The sequence below is a fragment of the Myxocyprinus asiaticus genome, chromosome 14, assembly GCF_019703515.2.
Source record: "Myxocyprinus asiaticus isolate MX2 ecotype Aquarium Trade chromosome 14, UBuf_Myxa_2, whole genome shotgun sequence".
Classification (NCBI taxonomy): domain Eukaryota; kingdom Metazoa; phylum Chordata; class Actinopteri; order Cypriniformes; family Catostomidae; genus Myxocyprinus; species Myxocyprinus asiaticus.
This window is the reverse complement of record NC_059357.1, coordinates 40,734,363-40,749,602: the sequence shown is the minus strand read 5'-3', so window position 1 is coordinate 40,749,602 and position 15,240 is coordinate 40,734,363. Positions and strand designations below refer to the sequence as shown.

Below are 15,240 nucleotides of genomic sequence, written 5' to 3'. Positions count from 1 at the left end.
GCTGTCAATCAATTAAAATTCTTAATCAAATTAATTATATGACATGCAAATTAATTAGTCACAAAGCAAAAGTCTTCTCAAACTGGTTTCATGAACAGGACAATGAGTTCACTGTTCTTCTGTGTCTTTCCCAGTCACTGGATCTGAATCCAATAGAACACATTTGGGATGTGGAAGAACAGGAGATTCACAGCATTAATGTGCAGCTCACAGATCTGCAGAAATTGTCATCATGGACCAGAATCTCAAAGGAATGTTTTCAACATCTTTTGGAATCCAAGTCACAAAGAATTGAGGCTGTTTTGAGAGCAAAGTGAGGCTCTACTCAGTATTAGTGTAGTGTTCCTAATAAAGTGCTCAGTGAGTGTTTTTTTATATATATATATAGCATTATTGTGTCAGACAAGCAAAGCATTTATTATATACTACACAAAGGGGTTTTTTGAAGTCAGTATATTTTTTGTTTTATTCTCATATTATTGAAAATTAGATTATAGTCCAAAGCAATCCATTTGGCAGCAGAGTTCATCAATCTGTTCTGTTCTCACAGGTTGCGTTCTAGCTATTTTTAATTGTTGGTCTATGAACATATGTGTCAGATGTGTTTCATCCCATTGTCATGAACGCGTCCTCTGACTCATAAGTTGAAAGCCTTAAACAGTTAAAGGCCGCAAGGGAAGAGGAAAGGGCCCCACTTGCAGAAATCAGAGCTATGCTTGGGAAGAAGCTCTTAACCTTGCACAGAGCCAAGCAAAAGTGCAGGAGAAGGAGGGAAAGAGAAAGGAACATCATCAACAACCCCTACGGATTTACCAAGCAACTCCTAGGGTAGAAACGCAGTGCATGCCTGATCTGCTCGAAAGAGGAAGTTGACCAGTACCTCTGTAACACCATCAGAGACCCCACCCAAAATCAAGAACTAGAGCAATGTGAGGCTGTGATTATACCAACAGAGCCAGTTGAATCATTTGACTTAGAGTTCCACTTTTGAAGGAAGTCCAGAACGTGGTGAGGAAGGCTAGGTCCAGTTTGGCACCAGGACCGAGCGGAACAACCTATGAGGTTTACAAGCATTGCCCTAAGTTGCTACATCAGATGATCGGAAAATCATCTGGCTCACCTGGAGAAGAGGCAGGGCATCACAGCAATCGTGATCTGCAGAAAGTGTATGGATTCCTAACAGGGTCATCAACATTAGATTGGCACAGACTGGAGGTTGGGTGCACCATCTCAGTGACCCTGTTTGCTCTGATGATGAACATGTTGGTAAAATTAGCAGAGCCACAGTGCAGGGTACCAAAGTCCAGGACTAAGATTTGTCAGCCACCAATCAGGGCCTTTATGGATGATTTAACAGTGACTACCAAGTCAGTGCCTGGAGCCAGATGGATCCTGAAGATACTGGAGAGGCTGATGGGATAAGCCAGAATGACATTTAAGCCTGAGAAATCAAGATCCTTGGTGCTGAAAAAGGTTGAGTAATGAACAGATTCCGGTTCTCCATCGCAGATATCAATAGAGAAGACAGTGAAGAGTTTGAGGAAGATTATCTACAGCAGCCTTTAAGGATGCAACATCAGTTAAGAGAACATGTGAGGAGCTGCATGGGTGGCTGAGGAAGGTGGACAAGACAGGCCTCCCAGGAAGATTTAAGGCATGGATTTACCAGCACAGGATTCTACCAAAGACCCTATGACAACTGCTCATCTAAGAGTTTTCAATTTCTACTATTGCTGACCTGGAGAGGAGGGTCAGCCGCTACCTGAGGAGATGGTTGGGTCTGCCGAGAAGCCTGAGCAGCATTACCCTACTCTGAAAAAAACTGCAAACTTAGGCTACCCTTGAAGTCCATTGAGGAGGAGTTCAAGGTTTTGTAACGTGAGTCTGTCAACCCAAAGATCTCTGGTGCAGGGGTTAAAGTCAGGACCAGCAGGAAGTAAAGAGTAGTGTTGTAACGGTACCAAAATTTCAGTAGTCTGTACCGGTGACTTATGTCATGTCTGAAATCTCATCTCTTTACAGTGGCCTTTGAGTCTGACAAATGAAATGTAGGACAAAGTTTTGGAGTGTTTGTATTTTGTGTTTTAGGTTACTGGTGTTTGTGTACATGGTATTTTTTTAAATGTTATGCTTAAAATTGTATTACTTCGAAGCACTTTGGTCAACTCTGTTGTTTTAAATGCTATATAAATAAAGTTGAGATTAAAGTGCAAATGCTGTATTTAATCATATAAATATATAGTTTACGTGTTATGCTTGGTTTACTGTGGAATAACGCTCTGCTTTTTTGTCTAATACAATGCAAAAGATTCTGTGGAGTTTCCAGTGTATGAGCGGTTGGCTTTATACATTCAAAGTATGCAGCTCATCCAGATTAAGATTGCAGTCTTTAGCGGTTTAATAAATCACACTGGGACATGCCATAATTTAAATTTTAATTTAATTGTCCATTTCAGTGTAAAAGGAGTCACAGAACACGCGCTCAAAATGAGCATTTTAAAGCAGTCGTGTGTCAGTCATACTGTGCGCTGTTACTGGATTGAGTTGGTTCTTGGTAATACAGGTACTACAGAAACACTGGTATCGTTACATCTTTTTTTTTTATCTACTTGGTACCGGTACTTTTGACATCACTAGTGGAGAGCAGAGGCCACAGTAGACCAGGCAGAGTTGCAACGGTGCCATGGACTCCTGGTGGGGGCAGTAGCCCCAGAGCGGGACTGGGAATTTTCCCAACACCCCATTATGAAAAAGCTAGGGGAAAGAAAAGATGGTAACTTATTTAGGATTAATTGAGAACAGTGACTGAAGAGAAAAGGTACATTACAGCAATAGGGACAAGACAGAAATGTGCCGGGACGAGATGAGAACAAGTTGTGGATAGAAAGATCACATATTCTGACCTCTGGAAGCCAGAACTGTACCACATCAAGTTACGGGACCAGGCAGTTTACAATGTCTTCCCAAGTCCATCAAACCTGCATTGTTGGAGCCTGGGGGATTCACCACAGTGCAGAAAAAAAAATATGAGGGCCTAGTCAGCGACTGTCATAGACAAGACAAGGCTGGAGGGCAAGGTGCTTGCCTGTAGAGGTCAGGTGCAGATGTTTTCCAGGACAGTCTCTCTGCAGGGCCTACTCTGCACTACTTGGTATTACAGGATAGAAAAAGAGGAGAGCCATCAGGAAAAGCACAGAGGCTGCAGAGAGATCCTTGAGGTGGCTATGGATGAAGAGTGAAATTTCTTGGACAATTGGTTAATAGGATCATTTGTTTAATTTAATATTTAGTCTATTCAGTTGGAAAACATTCACCCTAATAAATTATATGATTCGAAGAACGCTTGTACAGTGGTGAAACACTTTCTTATGATGTGTTACATTCATACGAGCAGACAGGTAGTGCTAACACAGTAACCTAGTTTCCATCCACTTTCCGTGCTGTTTTGTTATCAACAAAGTGAAAGTGTAAAAAAAATTGCGAAATTTGCCGTCTTCTGCCTGTTTCCATTCAAATGGCCTTTTATCGACATGCTTAAAAAAAGCTGTCGCATACGTTTTGGTTTATTGCAAAAGAAATCTGTCCTTAAGCTGTTTCCATACAGAAATGTGTGTATATCACTAATTGTGTACCTCTCACCGCCCCCCACCCCCAATTCTTTGTAAAATGGGGAGAGTATTGAGACAATTCATTTGAAATTAGCCAGTTTACTGTCATTTTAATTTCACAAATAAATGCAATCAGAAGAGGAGGAATTGCAATCAAAAGGGAACAGTTGCCCTTCTGATAGGACTGTAATATTGGTCCTGATGTTGTGCCTATCGCAGGTTGCCAACAGTTCTGACCTGAAAGCGAATATTCATGGCCCTGTTCAAGCTGGCAACCTGCACCAAGTAGTCGGGGAAACTTTCGGTCTTAGTATAAGGACCATCCATCAATGTGTATATGCTGTGTGCACAGCTATTAAAGAAAAAAATTATGTGCACAGAAATTGTTTTTTTTTTTGTATTGTGGGCTAATTCCATGACTGCCATCTATTATTTTGAATGGAGTGGAAAAGCAACTTTAATAAATAAACGGATGTCTACTGCGATTACATTAACTGCAAAGAGTGACCATTCATTTGTTCTCCATGATACGAGATATTTGCGTTGGCACTCCTGGAAGTGTCATGACGCAGATGTGTTTGCAGCATCGGATCAGTGCAGGTATGCCGTTAAGACCAATCCATAACAGTGTGAGTAATGCTTTACGTACAATGAATTGCCTTTCAAAGATGTATACCTTTTGACGTCATGATTAAGACAGGATAAGGATTGAGGTAAATTCTGTCATGTGACACTATATTTTTGCATTAATGCCGATTTTCTCAACAAAAAGTGTTTCCAAACCAGTTTTTCGCAACAGTTGAAGTATCGACATAGAGTTTATGCAATAGAGTTAAATGGAAAAATGTTATGTAAACACTTTCCATCAGCTATCTTTTTGATGCGCTACACTTTTTGTCGCAAAAAAACCCTTGGATGGAAATGTAGTTACTGTTATGAGTGAAAAGATGGATATGACATCATTTTTCAAATAAGTTTTGAGGAGCAGAAAAAGATAACCTTGTATATACTATCGTGTGAACATTTAGCTTTATGCTGAGCTAAAATGCTATTTCTAGCACTTATACATGCACCTGTTATCAGGCATGATTACATATTTCAGTCAAGAACAGCAATGTTAAATAATCTTTATTTATTTTTTCTACTTTCTGATTAATGCATAAATCTTATTCTTGATTAAAATGTTTGAGTATTGTTTTCTAAAAATCCTTAAAACAAGATATATTTACTTTATCTTGTTTTAGAAGCAACACTGCATGATATATTAAGACTCTTTTCAGATAATGTATTTTGACTACAATACTGACCTTGAGTAATCTAATGGAATAAGTTACAAATTACATTTTACAGCATGTATTCTGTTAACTGTAGTGGAATTCATTTTATAAGTAACCCTCCCAACCCTGCTGATGATCTGCCCTAGTCTAGCATCAGAATTTGTCACTACAAAAAAAATCTAATATTATTGGACTGCAGTTTGGGGTAATTTTAAAGGAACCATATTCTTCACTTCTGTAAGTATTTTGTCCCCTGGAGGCTACTTAAGTCAAGATTTGTTGTGTTAAAAACTGTCGTAACTTTTGCAAGACCATTTTCAACCCTCTTTTTGACCATTATAATTAAACAAGCTGTATAAATTTACGACTCCTATTTGCAAATTATATGAAGATATTGTTAGAACTATTTGCAAATTATATAAAGATACTGTATTGTTACAACTGGCTAACCTCTGTGAACCAGCAGAACTGTAGTTCACAATATCCTTCATTAGCAACTGCTAAACTTAGTAATGTACTTCACGTGAAAAGTGCTGTTTGTATGACGCAGAGTTGCTGAGTTGCTGCCTAAGTAGAGCATTCCAAATCGGTTACTTATGAGATTCCATCATTTAGGATGCTGCCTTAGATGGCAGTTGCTTTTGTAGGTAGTAGACAGCAAAGCAGCTCACAAGGTTTTCAAACAGAGCAAAAGTTTCCATAAATGGGTTGGACTGCGGAGGAGCTATGCATTATGAATGATCGAGTATGTCTCGTACTCATTACTTAAAGTAACAAGAGCAAGGAAAATTGTGTTTTCCATGATATTAAGTTTCATAAGGTATATAATCTGAGCACTAAGCAAGAAAGCAGTATGCAGGTGCATCCAGAAATAACAAATTTCTTTTTTAACATCTTTCTCAGACAGATTTTACGGCACTTTGATGTTTCCAGATTAATTAAATAATATCTAATGACACTGTCTGGCCTCAATGAATAAAATATAAGACAAAGTAATAGTCAAAGCTGATCCATAGTGAAAATGTCAAGCAGAACATTGTGACATTTGTGGAGTGAGTTCAGATGTAGTATTTGATTAAACTTTGAGGATGTCAGGACACACTGCTTTCGTCAAAGACGTGCCTCCAAGCACATCCTCTCATTAGTCTTTAGTATCGGGAGAAATTTAGTTCTCACAGGTTGTCAGATTAGAACATATGGCTTTGAAATGAAAGATGTGTCGGAAAGAATGGTTACATATAAGACACCAAGATAGAACAAAGAGCAGCGTGAGGACACCATGACCTGAAAGAATTGCAAAAGTGCATCGGAGAACACAAGTTTCTGTGGGAAGGAAGGAAAGCAAATAGTAGAACAGTAAGAAGTACAAACACACAAAGAAGACAAACAAAATAACAAAGACGACAACTAAACAAAGATGAATGAATGAAGAGAGAAAAAAAGAGAAGATGAACAGGAATGAAAAAAATAAGAACAAATGACCAAAAGCAAGCCAGGACAGAACAGAAGAGCAATAGAAAGAAACTAAAAGCTTGAAACAAAAGGTGGTGAAGCTTGAGCTCCTAGAGAGCTGTGGAGAGAAAGAATGAGGAGAAATATGAGCAGTAAATTGCCTCTGTGTGCTGGTGTTGTGATTGTGGGCGGTAGAGGACACACAGTGAGGGACCTGTATTGCTGAGCAGACCATCTTAACAGTGCAGCACCATTTCCCACACTCAGCAAGACACCTTAACACCAAATAAATATGCCTGCTCTTTTCCTACTACCTTCAGACACACGCAAACATACACAACTCACAACGGCCAAGAGATTATGCTAGATCTTCACACTGCCTACTAACAAAAATAACACACTCCAATGGAGGCACACACACCATTATGACAGACAACAGTGGAGCTGCCTTTTGTTTTAACTCTGTCCTGGTTCCACTATCACTTCAGTGGCCAAATAAATTTTCTTAGTTTCAGTAAAACAAACTAAATATTTATCAATTTCTAAACATTATATACAATCATCCTATAATTAGACTTCTTGTCTATACTTCTCATGTGTGGTTCCAGGCCTGCAAAGCAGACCATACTTAGTGATATTTGAAAGTCTGGCTCTGTGAGACTGCAATATATCTGAAAAAGAGATTCAATCTGGATGAACCAGCAATGTTTTACACCAACCTCAAATTGTCTTAAGCTTGTGGCCTGAGTGAATTTATCATTTCATCCAATTAACAGCTCTAAATGTAAAATCATTAGCACTATCACTTTTAACAGAGCGGTATTGATGATGCATGATCAATGTGTCATCATGCCTTATTAGCTGGCTCTCCACAAATATAAAAAAAAATCACTCTTCTCACTTCTCTGCTCATTTATGATCAAATCAAAAAGCCACAATAATGCTGAGCTGTACGATAAAGTACAATAAGCCATGGGAAGTACTGTACGTGCTATGTATTGTTCCTATAAAACCCAATTAACCATGGTAAAATCACTGTAACATTCATTTATGAAAATAGAAATATGATAAAAAACACTAATGTTCAATCAATAGTGGAATGTAGCAAACTGGAGGTGTTAATATAGAACTGAACTAATGTGTGGTTACAAGTAAGGTTAAAATAGAGCACAACAGTCTGATTCCGGAGGTAATAATACCATTCATTTTTTTTTCCCCAATGACAATTTATAAGCTTTTCAAGACAGACCTACCCTGACCTCTGACGTTGTTAATCAGTGGTATATGTTTCTGTTTAAGTCATCCATGCTATTTCAACTTCATAAAAAAATCACCAATTACAGAGTCATGGCAAGCCAACCGCACAAACCAGGCATGCACTCTGGTGTAACCGGTCCTGCTCGACTCGCTCCATCCGGTATTCGAACAGGCATCAGCCAGCATGGGAGTCGGGTGCTCTAACAAGGAGGCTAAAGGCTACAGCCTCTAGCGTCAGTCGCTAGTGCACCTCTTGAGGCCTGGGGAGTGAGGTTTACACATACCGCACAGCTATCACGTACCAGCTGGCTCCCATTACACTCACCCCCATAAACCTCACTCCCATCTGGGTCACGGCACCACTGTAACTGGTGCTGCTCGACCCGCTCTGAGTGGGATTCGAACTGCCGTCAGATGGAATCTTTTTGATGCCTTGCTTTTGAATCATTTCTTGTTTTGATGGGCAGCCAGTCTGTCATCTATCCACTCTGATTAAAGGGATACTGGGGGATCAATCAAACAGTTGGTGAGCAATCACAATCACTTACCCTTGCTTTTTTTCTTGCAATGCAGTCTGCAGAAAGACTTCAGTTGTATAGGAATCTCCCAGTAGATATACTTCTTTTTTTTTTTTTTATTCATATCCTAATTTCCCCATCAAGAATTGCCAAATGCCTGCAATTCCAGGAAAAAACCTTGGAATGGATAACACTGACACTGACATGTCAAGCAGTCATTCAAGCAAAAACCATTCATGTTAACAAAATTATGTTTCAGTCAGGATCTGTGCTTTCGGTGCCTTCTGGGAAGGCTCTCTCTAAACATTATACCATATTTGCCCTCCTTGATAGCTTCCCCAGTCTAATTACACCAACGCCCTGCTAAAGATGCTTCTGTGTCATAAATATTTGATTGCACTCAACTGAACACTCCAGATAGCATTTCAAGCCAGTTCCTTTAGTGTGACGGCTGGTTCCTTTCAAGGCTGGATGGCTGTGCCTTTTTTGTAAGAGAGCGTGTCAAGCCTCATGCCTGGATCAGATGTGCCTGAGCTTGCTCTGGGATAAGCCTGTAGCTAACAAACTCAGTGACACCAGGAATGCACTCCCATGTATCCATCTGCTGTGCTAAGCTGAATTAACCTTGTGTTCATAATTTTAATTATTTATAGCTTTAAAAAAACAAAACAAAAAAAGTCTGATGTGAAAGTTCCTCCACACATTAGGCAACCAAGTTCTGCTGCCTTGTAAGCGTGAATCTCATAAAACCTATCAAAAACATGTCTAGGTCAAATTTGACACCGAAACCACAATTGATATGTGATTATAAAATCAAAATGTATACATTTAAAATTTATAGAAAATAAAGCCTATTAATAAAGGCTGTTTTGCAACATTAAGATTTTTTGCATTATTTTCATAACAGTTAAGCAAATTTGCCCTCAATACTCATTTTTGTAAAGCATTTTGGAAATTGGTTTCATTAGTGGTAATTGTCATGAAAATACTGTCAGGCAACATATTTTTTTTATTTTTACTTAGGTCAATCTATTAAACTTTTTAATGAAATTAATTACATGATATTTCAATTAATTAATCGAATTAATCACATATGCCTATTTGCTGAAAATGCCCCCCAAATAAAGATAATTCAGTATATAATAAAGTAATTATGTGCACTACCATTCAAAAGTTTGGGGTCACTTGCCTGAAATGTTTCTCATGATCTTACAAATCTTTTGATCTGAAGGTGTATGCTTAAAAGTTTGAAATTCGTTTTGTAGACAAAAATATAATAGTGCCAACATATTAATTTATTTAATTATAAAACTAAAATTTTATTAAAAAAAATTTAGTTTTTGAAATGGATGAGTTGGACCGAATAATTAAGAAAAGCAGCCACTAAGTGCCCAGCATATAGATGGGAACTCCTTCTGTCACATATTCCCTGTTTTTGTGTTGACTTTTGTTAATTCTTGTTCAGTTCCTGTTTCCTGTTAGTTTGTAGTCTTTTTGTAGTTTCATTTTGTGATTGGTTTTCCCCTGATTGTTTTCCCCAGGTGTTCCTTGTTTCCTTGTTTGCCCATGTGTATTTAAGCCCTTGTTTCCCCTGGTTTCTTTGTCAGTCTTCACATGTGTTGTCATGTTCTGTGCTTGGTTTACCGTGTTTTTGTTTCATTCTATTCTGAGTTACTTTGTTTATTTTTGGTTTCCATTTAAAAGCTGCATTTAGATCCTCATTCCACATCTGCCTCGTGACAGAGAGACTGACCCTCTGTTTGCTGGGCATCACAGGAACTGTGCTTGACTGGTTTAATTCCTATCTCTCAGGTAGATCCTTCAAGGTAGCCTGGAGAGGTGAGGTGTCCAAGCCACATCAGCTACTTACTGGGGTACCTCAGGGTTCAGTACTTGGGCCACTTCTCTTCTCTATATACACATCACTGGGACCCATCATTTAGGCACATGGTTTCTCTTACCATTGCTATGCTGATGACACGCAACTCTACTTGTCTTTCCAGCCCAACGACACCACAGTGACTGCTCGATTCTCTGCCTGCCTGGCAGACATCTTGGCCTGGATGAAGGAACACCACCTGCAACTTAACCCAGCCAAGACTGAACTCCTTGTCTTTCCAGCCATCCCTGCTGTTGAACACAACATCACCATGCAGCTGGGTGCAACTACAGTAACACCTTCCAAAACGGTCAGAAATCTAGGGGTAACCATCGATAACAAACTAAATTTCACAGACCACATCTCAAAGACCACAAGATCATGTAGATTTACATTCTACAATATCAGGAAGATAAGACCCTTCCTCTCTGAACATGCCACACAACTTCTTGTTCAGTCACTTGTCATAACCAGACTGGACTACTGGACTACCTCTTTTGTAAGTCGCTTTGGATAAAAGCGTCTGACAAATGAATAAATGTAAATGTAAGTCAGGGAGGATGGGCAACAAGTCCTGATGGTTGCGCCATACTGGCCCAACCAGACTTGGTTTTCAGACCTGATGCTCCTGGCAGTAGCCCCTCCCTGGCGCATTCCCCTGAGGCAGGACCTTCTCACTCGGGCAGGGCACGCTCCGGCACCCATGGTCAGACCTCTGGAATCTCAACATCTGGCTCCTGGATGGGACGTGGAGGACCTGGCAGGCCTTCCACCAGCGGTGGTAGACACGATTACTTAGTTCAGAGCCCCCTCCATGAGGCGGCTGTACGCTCTGAAGTGGTGTCTCTTTGTGAATTGGTGTTCTTCCCGTGGGGAAGATCCACGGAGATGCACAGTCGGGTCTGTGTTGTCCTTTCTACAGGGGGGACTGGAGAGACGGCTGTCTCCCTCTACCCTGAAGATGTACGTGGCTGCTATTACAGCATATCACGATACACTGGATGGGAGACCCTCTTGACAGCACGACCTGATCACCAGGTTCCTCAAAGGCGTGAGGAGATTGAAACCCCCTAGACCACGCCTGATTCCCTCTTGGGATCTCTTTGTGGTCCTACTTCCTTGGACCAGTGAAACTCAGTCTTGGTGGAGTTAAGATCTGTCAGAGGCGCGGCTAGTTGGCTGTAATTGCGAATAAACGCCGGTAAAAATTGCCGAAACCCAAGAATCTCTGCAGGGCCTTGCGAGAATCCGGGGTTGGCCAATCTACCACAGCCTTAATCTTAGCTGGGTCTACCTGAATCCCCTCCTGTGACACAATGAATCCCAGAAAGGTTACAGATCAAGCGTGGAATTTGAACTTCTCGGCCTTGACAAAAAGCCCATTCTTTAGCAGCCGTTGGACCACTCATCTGATGTGCCGAACATGTTCCTGGAGAGAATGAGAAAAAATCTGAATGTCATCCAGGTAGACAAAAATGAATTGATCAATAATATCTCTCAGCACATCACTGACTAATGCCTGGAAGACTGCAGGGGCATTGGCTAAGCCGAAAGGCATCACCAGATACTCAAATTGCCCGCTGGGGGTGTTAAAAACAGTCTTCCACTCATCGCCCTCTCTGATGCAGACCAGATGATAAGCATTGTGAAGGTCCAATTTCATGAAAAAGTTCGCACCCCGCAGATGCTCGAAGGTTGATGACATCAATGGTAAAGGATAGGTGTTCTTAATGGTGATGTCATTTCAGTCTCCGATAGTCAATACAGGGCTGAAGGGAACCATCCTTCTTTTCTACGAAAAAGAACCCCGCATCTGCTGGAGAAGAAGAGGGTCAAATGATCTTGGCTGCCAGAGAATCAGAAATGTATTTCTCTATGGCCTCCCTTTCAGGAACTGAGAGCGAGTATAAACCACCCTTGGGGGTAAACGTACCTGATTTAAGCTCAATAGCACAATCATAGGGACGATGAGGAGGAAGAGATGCAGCCCAAGACTTACTGAACACCCCTCTCAGGTCATGGTACTCTATGGGAACTCTGGAAACATCCACCACTTCATCCTGCAACACAGAACAAGAAACAGGGGAAGGTGCAGACAAAAGACAAGAAGCATGACAGAAAGTACTCCAAGCCAGAATCGTGTTGCCAGACCAGCAAATGTGAGGACTGTGAGTGGATAACCATGAATGTCCTTGGACAACTGGGGTGAGTGGAGAGTCAATGACGTAAAATGAGGTGAGTTCAGAATGATTATCAGAGACAATGAGGTTTAAGGCGGTGGTGCAGTGAGTTATTTCCATAAGTTGAGTGTTGCATAGAGTATTGACCGGAATCTTGACATTGAGAGTACATGTGGGGATCTTGAGAGCCTTGACCAGAGAAGCGTCAATGAGGTTGGCTTCAGCACCAGAGTCGACTAGGTCTTGACAGGAGTGATGCAGAGAACCCCACTGCAGTCGTACCGGGAGGAGAGTGGAAGAAGAGGATTTCCGTTGGAATGAACTACCCACCAGTAACCTCTGAACTACTGGTGTACTCTCTCTTTTACAGGACAGGAACATGCTTGATGACCTGGAGATCCACAATAGAGACACAGACCTTGTGTGCGTTGGCAGTTCTTCTCCTCCCGGGACAACCGAGCTCTGCCCACCTGCATGGGTTCTCCCTCTGATGACTGGCTGATCGCAACCTAAATCAAAACTCCCCTGGGAGGTGATGAAGCATACGGCAGATGCTCATGAGTTGCTGTGGATCCTAGACACGAGCGACACTGGAGATGTGCGTCCACTCAAATAGCAAGATCAACCAGTCCATCTAAAGTCTTGGGTAGATCCAGAGCATAGATCTCATCCTTGATGCGGTCAGCCAACCCATGCAGGAATAAGTCCCACTGCGCCTCCTCGTTCCAGTTGCAACTAGCAGAAAGCTTCCAAAACTCACCCGAATAGGATGCTGGAGGGTTGATCCGAGATTCAAATCGTGAAGCAGTGGGTGGTGCTGACTCCGGCGGGGGCGGCAGTGGCGATGTGGGCGCAGGGGACTCATCTTGAGACGACAGTCACTGGACGAGGGAGAGGAGCTTGGTGAATTGCGCTGCCAAAGCTTTGATTGCTCGCCCGGTGGATCAGGGAATCCTGATGAGTGAGGAACTGCTGGATTTCAACGAGTCCTGCTGGGTCCATGATAATGGTCGGATCGTTATGTCAGGATAAATAGAGGACCCAGATGCAGGTAACAGTTCAAATGATATTTAATGAATAATTGAGTGGTAAACACAGCAGGCGAAAAACAGCAAGAGAAGTTCAATGGCGAAGATGAAGATGATGATGAAGCTTGGCAGGCAATGACTGCATTGTGGTGGGATGATGAAGGCAGAGAAGACCAAATGCAGAGAGTACTGAGAGAGATATTAGAATGGACCATAAGAAAGCAGGTAAAAGTAAATCCAACTAAAAAAACAAAAAATAAACATGAGCATAAGAGAGAACAAAAAGCACAGCACAGAGAACAATCCGACAAACAACTCGCACAAAGGGTTGCTTATAAAGGGGAAAGGAGATAGTGTGCAGGGGCTGAATCCTCCCTTGACAGTCTTTGGTTTAAGTTTTTCATTCTTTAAATAAATGAATTAAATTTTCAATGCAAAAGCACTAAAGCAAACATATTCACCTATCCGTCAGCCGGGGGGTTGACGATGTAACTGGATATTGTTATTTTTTTTTTTTTTTTTTTAATAAAAATATCGTGAACATTTCTTGCATATCACCCAGCCCTTGGAGGGCACAAAACTAAGTTATTCACACACATTCCAAGTCATTACCCTTCCGAAGCAGCTAAACTGGGTCCTGGGATGAAAGGTAATAAAACACCAAGATTAAACCTGCAACAACCCATGTATTTGCCTGGACAACGAAATACCCGACTGGTAGCCCATGATGGAGAGAATGCACGGAAGAAGTAGGTTCGTTGCCAAAGAAATGTTGCCCTTCACAACTGTTGAAAAGCCATCTTTCAAAAAGTTGAACAACACACATTTTAATTGCACTTTTATCAGTTTAATTTGAGTTTTAGTTAAAATAAATAAAAAATAAAGTTCAAAATTTGAAATCAAGCTGCCTTGTGTTATTGTGTAAGCTATTGCTTAACGAAAATGACCCCATATAGCGGTAATACTGGTTTGAACGTGAACACCGCACCGGTGTGAAAATTATGATATTGTGGCAAGTATAATGCATGCAGCCAAGTCTGTTTACTAGCGCTTGTCACACACACACACACACACACATACACGTCTGAGATGTCAAACAGTGCATAGGCAAACTGGACTGCTGATATTATTTGTTAATTTGTTTTTACAGCTATACAAAATGAAATAAATAAAACAAATACAGTACAGCAGACATAACCAATTTTTCACGTTTACTATATTATATACAGTATGTTATTTTATTTTTTATGACAAGAAATCACAAATTTAAATCAATAATAATACAAAAAAATAAAAATAAAAAAAAAATACTTGTCTACACTCTGCCCACCTCTACCGGCTGTGCAGTGTCACGTTCAAAATTAATATGTGTGTGTGTTTACGTCTAGTTTTTCTATTTTATTTTATTTTTTTATTTTTTTACGTTGTTTGCTCATCTGCAATACTTCTATAAGACATACAATATGTCAATAATTATGTCTCGGATGTCACAAAGACATTCAACGATGTCTTTGAGATATTTAAGATTTAGAATGTTTGTAAATCTGATATTTGTAAGATGTTTAGTAGAAGTTAATTAGATTGTGATGCTCCAGATGAAAATATCTAAAACAGACATCTCAGATGTACGTGTGTTATCTGGGTCCAGTGAGCTGCCAACTCCAGAACCGATGCAACCAAATTGTTGAGTCCATTAGTTGAACTTAAGGAACAAATTAGTCTGATTGATAAAGTTAAACTTAACATTTAAAGACTGACTTAAAGTTCAGTCTGTTCCACACTCAAGAAGGCTTGGAATATGACATTTTTATAAATATTAATGTAATTAATATTACATTCATGTTTTTTTGGTGCTTTTTATCGCTCTGTGTGTGTGTGTGTTTGTGTGTGTGTGTGTGTGTGTGTGTGCGCGCGCGCGCTTTAGTCTACAGCCACACATACTCGTGCTCATACACAGTTGCTCATGTCAGCCCCAGTTACTGGAGAAACTGAGAACCGATCTCAATATTGGCCCGCTTTTCCATTGACTTGAAAACCGAAA

General features: G+C 40.6%; 1 pseudogene; it reads left to right on the top strand.

The window, feature by feature from the left end:
- Positions 1–1,095: 1,095 nt before the first annotated feature.
- On the top strand, positions 1,096–3,239 carry LOC127452264 (uncharacterized; annotated as a pseudogene).
- The last annotated feature ends 12,001 nt before the right edge of the window (positions 3,240–15,240 follow it).